The sequence below is a fragment of the Enoplosus armatus genome, chromosome 14, assembly GCF_043641665.1.
Source record: "Enoplosus armatus isolate fEnoArm2 chromosome 14, fEnoArm2.hap1, whole genome shotgun sequence".
NCBI lineage: Eukaryota > Metazoa > Chordata > Actinopteri > Centrarchiformes > Enoplosidae > Enoplosus > Enoplosus armatus.
The window spans coordinates 3487329-3495516 of record NC_092193.1 but is presented as its reverse complement, the minus strand read 5'-3'; positions in this window follow the sequence as shown (position 1 = coordinate 3495516).

Genomic DNA, 8188 nt, shown 5'->3' with positions numbered 1-8188 from the left:
TCCTGTTTCCACACACCTATCTCCTCTTCCTTCTGTGCTTCATCACAAGTCTTGTTCACCACTCTTCTTCCACTCTGCCGCTTATGACCTTCAATCTCTCTCTCCATCACTCCCAAAGTTCCCTCAATACAATCAAATACAGCAGAAATGGGATGTTGCTAAATACCCACGTTGTTTCATTCACTAGACTGAGATTTCCAAATCCTGCTGGAGGAGGACAGTAACCCCTTATCTTGGATCAGCTTGTTTTGTTTTACTTTAAACTCTTAATGAGCACTTTTATCTACACACCACCTATATTCACCATTATCTGTCGTACATCAGGAGGAGGAAGAAGCAGAGGGGACTTAAGTAACTCATATTTATCTCTCTGTGTTGCAACGCTGAGTTCTTTGCTATAATCGAATGAGAAAACGACGGAGCCGTTTTGGGTTAATTAGGGACTTGACCCCGTGGAGAACGGGCTACTCGGTTTATCTCCTTCTCTAACAAGCGTGTGGCTAACAGCCGTTTAAAACGCCACTTATTTACATTTAGAGTGAATCTTATGGCCCCAGCAACCCTTGACGGGAACTTTACAACTCGCACTTACAAAGAAACAAATGTGTTTAAGTGCCGGCTTTTTAAAAAGTAATTAACCCATTTGTTCGAATGTCACGGTTCGTGAGTTTTTTTCTTTTTTTACACCGAGTGAAGGTTTGATTAGACATGGCGTTGGTTTGTTATCCACTTAGGAATATCTGTCCATTTCATCTCCCCGTCGTGTCCGGAGGCAAACTCCCATTTCTGCTGCTAGATTGGTGGGTGTGAAATCAGAAAGTTAACGTCAAATTGCCGTGAGAGAGAGATGTGTTTAACTTGGCTGTTCCTATTTAGAAATTAGTTAAATCAGCTTCTGGTATCTCTTCGGCTCGCTAATCAAATTGTCCCTGCTTGATGTCGACAGTTGTGGCCGTCTGTCTTATGCCCAAATACTCACAATAACACACACATATACTACATTAGAACATGGACATGTTCTTGTGTTCTCTTAAATGTGTTCACTTGACAACTCACGACACTCTACACTGTATTTTCACATAATTTGGAGCAGGCTTCTGAGAGTTGAAGGTTTATGATGAGACCTCCGTGGGCCCTTCAGTCTACAATTTCAAAGGGCCCAAGTAACATGTAACAGTGCCCACTGCCCACCTTCTCATGTAACAAAAGCTTTTTCCTTTACACAACTTATAAAATCTCCATGTGCAAGAGTGATGTAAGGAGGTTCTGGGGGCAGCCAAGTCCCCTTAAACTGGACATGTAGGAAAGCTTCCCATATTCACTGAAAAAAAGAAGGAAAAGAGGAGAATGCCTGGTGGTTTGATCACCACCTACTGTATTCCTGTCCACATGAAGTGTTGAAGTGTCCTCGATCAAGACAGTTAATCCCAAATTGTTTCCCATGAATACATGTGGCGTAAAAATCAAAGAAGTAATCTCTGGAGTCACACATGACATGATACTAATGACAAGTCAAAGTATCTGCATGCACACACACACACACACACACACACACAGAGAGATGGGGATGTTTGCTAGTTGCTCTATTGATCCACCAGGCAGCTGACATTTAGCTCACCAGGTTGTTTGAGGGCAGCAGCAATTTCTCTCCAACTCCTGACTTTTCTTTGAAGTCATATTTTCCATGTGTGCAGCAATAACTGATGACGTATGCTGCTGACATTTCATTGGCCAATGTGACAAATCGCTTCGTTGTGCTGCCAATACTACAATAGCAATGATGAAAATATGGTACATGTTTGAAAATGATGTGTGTGTCCCAGAATAAATTCAGAATGGGACAGAAATAATCAAGGGCAAGACGGTGATCTCACTCTATGTAAGCAGCAATGCCTCCAACAACACGTGGAATCGTATATATTTTCTCTCCTGAAAAAAATCTCGCCAAACCTTGCCGTGACTTTCATCTGTGTAAAATAAGTGGACGTAGCCACCATGATGTCACCTATTGATCCGTGGAATACCATTTTGAAGCCTCGAGTTTGGCATTTTGGCCACTGCCATCTTGTTTTTTTTGGAGCCAGAAATGACCATATTTGGACGAGACGTTAGAGCTGGGGAGGAGCAAGGTGTGGATATATGGTTAACAACAAAACCGAGGGCACAGCTATTTAAGTATACACAGTGCCTTGGACATGCAATGATGCGCCTCTATCCTGATTGACAGGTTGCCATGGTAGGCACTTGTCAATCACAAGATAGCCCCGCCCTAAAGCATACCCTGCTTAATTGTCTATTTTTACTCTAAATGGGACCATAATTTACAAAATGAACATTATGCTGTATTAAAGAAGACTTGAAAGTAGTGATTGAGACCATAAACGCGTTAGCAAAATGTTTACTGAGGTAATACATCAAGTGAGAAGTAGGGTAATTTTCTCATAGACTTCTATACAATCAGACAGCCAGTGGAGTCGCCCCCTGTTGGCCATTAGAAAGAATACAGGTTTAAGGCACTTCCGCATTTGCTTCACTTTTCAGATCTGGAGGCTACGTCCACTTCTTTTATACAGTCTATGATAAATACGAGGAAATGTACACAAACTAGAATACACACCTCAGACCCACTCTCCCCCTCGAATCAGTTATATTACACACACACACACACACACACACACACACACACAGTCAGTCAGCTCTCTGCACCACAGCTGTGGACCACTGACGCAATCGCAGGTCTCGAGGAAGGGCTTAAATGTTGCGAGCACAACTCTCCCACTCCGCTCCGAACACAAGCAAACCATTGTGGGTACGCTGAGTACTGGTAACAGCTGGACCACACGGCGGTTATCTTGGACCCCAACCTTGTGGCGATGACAGGATCAGCTTTAGCCAAAAGCTGCCTTATCCACGGTCGGCACATGATAACATGATGGATGAATGTGCAGACAGGCCAGAGGGGCGAGCCGGCGCGGAGTGACAATATCTATACTTATACTGGGTGGCACTTTACAACGGCCTTGTTCTAGACTTTTAGATCTAGACTTTTAATGTGTTGATTAACATGTAGTGTGTTGAAAGTACAAAGTAATACTGAAAGCTGTTTTATGTGTGAAAATGAAAGAGGGTTTGCAACAGATAAGAGTGTTCCAACACTACTAAATCAAATGCTGCAGATTTATCATATGTACCGATCCAAAATGTGTGGGGACACTTTTATTGTGAAAAACATAACAGTGTTTCCTTCAGGCAAAGGTCCGACTCAACATGACTCAGATAAAGTTTTGATTTCTAGCTTTTGAAGTTCACGTTTTCACTGCCACCAACATACAAATAACCCAGGTTACACTTACATATGTAATGTGTCTACAACACAACTTGAGCTAGTTTTTTTAGGGCAGTATTATTTTTCAGTTACATTTAAAATAGTTAACATTATTTTAAGTAATGCAGTTGTAAATAAAAAAAAACCCCACACAGCATAAGATATGATAGCATAAGATTTTAGGCAACATTTCTACCAATGTTGTCATGCAAATAATGGTCCGGTGTGCGGCAGAATTAAAGATAATATTGTTTCAAATATTTCTGGGTTCATTTCTATGCAGACTTAAATTTAAAAAGGTTCAAAGTCTAACTTTGATTACTTACAGTATTAACAGACATTTTAAACAATGTACCACCACAGAAACAGGCCCCGTCCCACTGAGCCCACGCAGATGTCGGGATTCTGGTGTGGCACGTGTCCATCGTCGAGCGTGTATATTTATGAGAGGATTATGATTGGACCTCTGCTTCCTGCAACCTTTGACCCGAGTTTATCCCCATATGTTATTGGCTCATGAGTGATGTTCAGGCTCTCCTTTGATACTCTCAGTGCACGTGCATCATGCTTTATATCTGTCATTTACAAGAAGTATGAATTATATGGCTCTTTACCTGTCTCTTTCCTTTACACACACACACACACACACACACACACACACACACACACCACAATTTCCAGGAGGTCCGAGGAGGTAAATATCCACCTTCAGATAGCAAAAACTTGTAAAAATCCTGCTTCTGGCCCACTTGTATTAATCAAACTGTAACATTCACAACATGATGCAATACTTGCAGGTCTGAGTTGTAAGTCAAACGTAACACCTGTCTGAGTTGGGCTGAAATATATGAAATTTTTCAAATATTTGACACAAAATGGTCATTTTCTCATTAAGCGATGGAGAAATTTTAAAAACGAGACGTTAAGTAACTAAGTAGCTTAAGGATGAATGTCTAGAGTCCTGACAAATGTGTTACCTGTCTGACTTTGGGCTCACTTCATTTACGCGATGGGCTGACACATCCGAAAGAAGTGACACCTGCTTTGAAAAATTCAAATGATAAAAAAGGAGGGAAGAAGAGAGGGAGAGATGTTTGTGTCAGAGAGCTAAACTGTGCGAGTCACTGAGGCTTCAGCTCTGAGTCAAATAATTCCCTCTGCCAGCTGATGTTAACATGAGCAGCAAACAAATGAGGCCTGGGAATAAATCCTGTCATGTCCCATACTATCTCCATACTGTTCTCCCAGTGCCTCAGTGAAGGAAGAAATGCTGGAGGGACTGGACTGGACCATTTCTGCCATATTGGGCACATCTGTCAGATCTGTGTGTGTGTTTTTTACTCATACTCAGTACTCATTGTGGTGATGTCTCTGCACTGTGACGTCTTCTTTAGATTTCAAAAGAGCCTCTATACTTTGAGCTCTTTTGTTTGTGTGCTTGCCGAGGTGGCTACCATAGCTTATATGTCAATTGCGCAGTTATTTCAACAAGTCCACGTGCCTAACTGACAAATTAGATTGTATGTCAGTGTCTTGAAAGGTACGCTTATTTGCTTTCCCGTCGAGAGTTAGATGAGAGGATCAATACCACTCTCATATCTGTCCCTGAAATATTAAGCCTGAGCCAGCATGGGGGGTTAGCACGACGACTGGAGGCAGGGAGAATCAGCTAGTCTGGCATTCAAAAAAACAAAATGTAAAAATGACAGGCTGTGTTTTTTTACAGGCAGTTACGTGCTGGAACTACTTCTTGGCGGGACCGTGACTTCCTGGAGTCTCCACTGGTTCCCTTGAACTCTTTCCAAACTAAACGGCTTTTGCTGCCACTTCGGTGACTTCCTGTGTATCAGACCTGACGCTGGTTTTTGCATTTACAACTCTAAATGCAGAAGCTTTCATGAACGGTCTATAAGTTGAAGTACTATTAGTGTTATATATTGTACTGTACATTTTTGAGGGAGAGGAGAGAAAGTCCAGTGTTTATTTACATAACATCGCAGAGTATTACAGTATATAAATCCTCTTGCAGGATACATGCAGGGCAGATGCAGTAGGTATGGGGAGAAACAGTAATATGCACAAAGTGGAGGTGCATGGAGCAGCCATGTATAATGAATGAACAGCTGAGCCGCTGGAGGATGAGGCGAAGTAGATGGTGTTTTTTTTTGACATATCACATGCTAGCGTGTCATGCATATTTCATTGGGCATGTCTGGTTGGGCTGCTGCTTGCCTAGGGAGCCAGACAGATGTTGCATGTGCCTGTGTGTGTGTGTGTGTGTCAGTGGATACAAATAAAGCATCAAAAATGTGTGTGTGTATCTAACTGTGAGGTTCAGGTTTGATGTAAAATCTGTCTGCACAGGTGGATGGAGTCCAGTATGTATGTATGTGATATTTCCCGTGTGAAAGCAATGAGCGGATAGAGCTGTGAAGATCCGCATTTTCCAGTGCAAAAAGTTTTGTACTTACTTCTATATTAAGTGTATGATAAAATGATGAAAACTCTTATTTCCAGTATTAAGGGATGTTTATTACTTGAGGGTAAATGGCACCAGAGTTACACAAACCATTACATTAAAGTGAATCTGTTTTTGGCTAATGTTAAAAAACCCCACAATCATTGATTCATTTGGACATTTCATATTACAATTAGTCAGTGTTACCTCTCCGTGCTCGTTTTTTTTAAATCATTGGCCAAATTTGGATGCAATGGACACGTCAGGCCCAGATATCTTATATCGTGATATGATTTCAGAATGAGTGAAGTAAAGAAAATCTTCCACAGTATTATTTTTCTCCTATGTTGAGTTCAAATCTAGGTTAAAGAGAGGTTTTCTGTAGAGCGATGGTTTGATTTGAAGTCACTTTTGCGTCAACTGATTGATGCCACTTCTGTTGTCTATCAGCCACGTTTCCTAACAGCCCGTCACAAGACAAGTTGGTCTTCTTTTTATTTCAGTTTCTTTGAGACAGGATGGTGCTGAGGTGACTTGGTGCATTTAGCTTGTCTTAGCTTAAGTATTTTGACAGCTATTCACACAAGAAAACCGAGGCTAATAATTTAGCTGCTCGAGATTAAAGATTGATGGTGATTACTTTCATTTACATTTTAAGCATATTAAGCACTGAGAGGGAACTCAGGAATAAGTTAAAATTTCCAAATAACCAACATTAACAGTAACCAGTACCCAGACGTGAAAGGTGAAATCCACAGTCCACAATTACGGCACATATTCCTCTCTTCATTACAATATTGATCTACGGGAATGCTAATAAATCAAAAGGACTCAAATCATTTTGTCATCTACAATGTAAAGCCCCAATAATTAATTTAACAATTAATAACTCGTTTCGAAGTGATTTACAGAGCAAAGACAAGCACTTTAATGACAGCAATCGACTTGAAATGAGCTATCTATGTATGCAAAACATTCTGCTTAGTTGTGAAAATAATATTGATTGAAAGTCTTTTTGAAGCTTAGCTTTACTTCCATTCCTCTAAAAAAGAACCCAACGCTGACGCAAACGGTTTCCCAATGACACCGACTGTCGGTTGATCATCTGAAGTTGACTCAGAAACAGACCAACCTTCACACAGACTTCAACTGTTTTAACAAAAGAAATGCAGACTGTGTAGCCAACATAATGTGATGATGTGCAGAACATCAACTGTGGATTGGGGTTTTATGTTTCTTAAAAGAAGCATTGCATTTTATTCACAACCACCTATAGAGTTTCTTTGAATTGAGCTGTGATTTGGAAATAAATATGCTTAAATTATGTAAATAATCCCAGGAGATAATTTATTTTGATATAGACCTCCAGTAGGTCCCTATCTTATTCTTCAAACACTCTGCCTCATCCTCATCCTTTTACTCCTCATGCATCATGCATGGACATCGTTTGATGCCATTTTCAGTTCACAAGTCCATTTGCTTGGCAGTACTGTTGATCAAAACTACACTACCTGAACCCTTCTGCATAATCAACATCTCCTTCTGAGCGTCTCAAGAAGTGCTGGAGTGTCAGCGTTGACACTGTGTTGCTTTGATAATCTTATTCTTCTTGTGAAAATTATGTTTCATAAGAAAGAACTGTGATGTTTAAATCATTCTACGTGAAGGCAATCAAACAGTGTGAGTTTCCCATCAGCTAAACTGCTGAGTTGAGCTATCTGCGGGGTTTTCTGTATCTCCTGTTACCTATTCATGGCCCACATTGTGTTTCGTAACTGTAATATTTTATGTATTTTTAAAGATATGTCACTCACTCCCCTTGGAAGCCGAGCACATCGTTGTAGATGAATGGGTCTTTGCCACCTCTTGTATGGTTTTTAACACATTGCTCATTTTAATTGTTAGCATTGGAGAGTGGCCAAGGTTTCCTTGTGGCCGTATTGCTTTTGGCCGTTTGCAGTTCTCTGGGAATTGTTTTTCCAGACTTGGAGAGTCCCCCCCCCCCCTTCTGGAGTCAGAGCCAGGATGAGAACGGAGCCCTGGGGTACTCCTCGTTTCCTGTGAACACACACAGCCAACACTCGGACACGGCATACACCCCAGTCACGTACACATGCAGAACTGTGCCCGCGAACCAGCCACCGCTCCAACCTCACCTATTACTTATTATTACGTTCATGAGCAGCTACTCTGCATAAGTGACTTACAGTACGTTTAGTGTTAAAGCAGGAAGTGGTATGTCAGGATATGGAGGTCAAAGTCCTGAATGGGCCTATAGGTGTTTGGCTTTAATGCTGGTGTTCTAGGTTCACATCCTGTCTCAAGCCATCTTTCTTGAACCTTGACCAAGAGTTTTTTGTCCTCCAACCTATACTTTAATTGCATTGACCACAATGTTTCCCTAA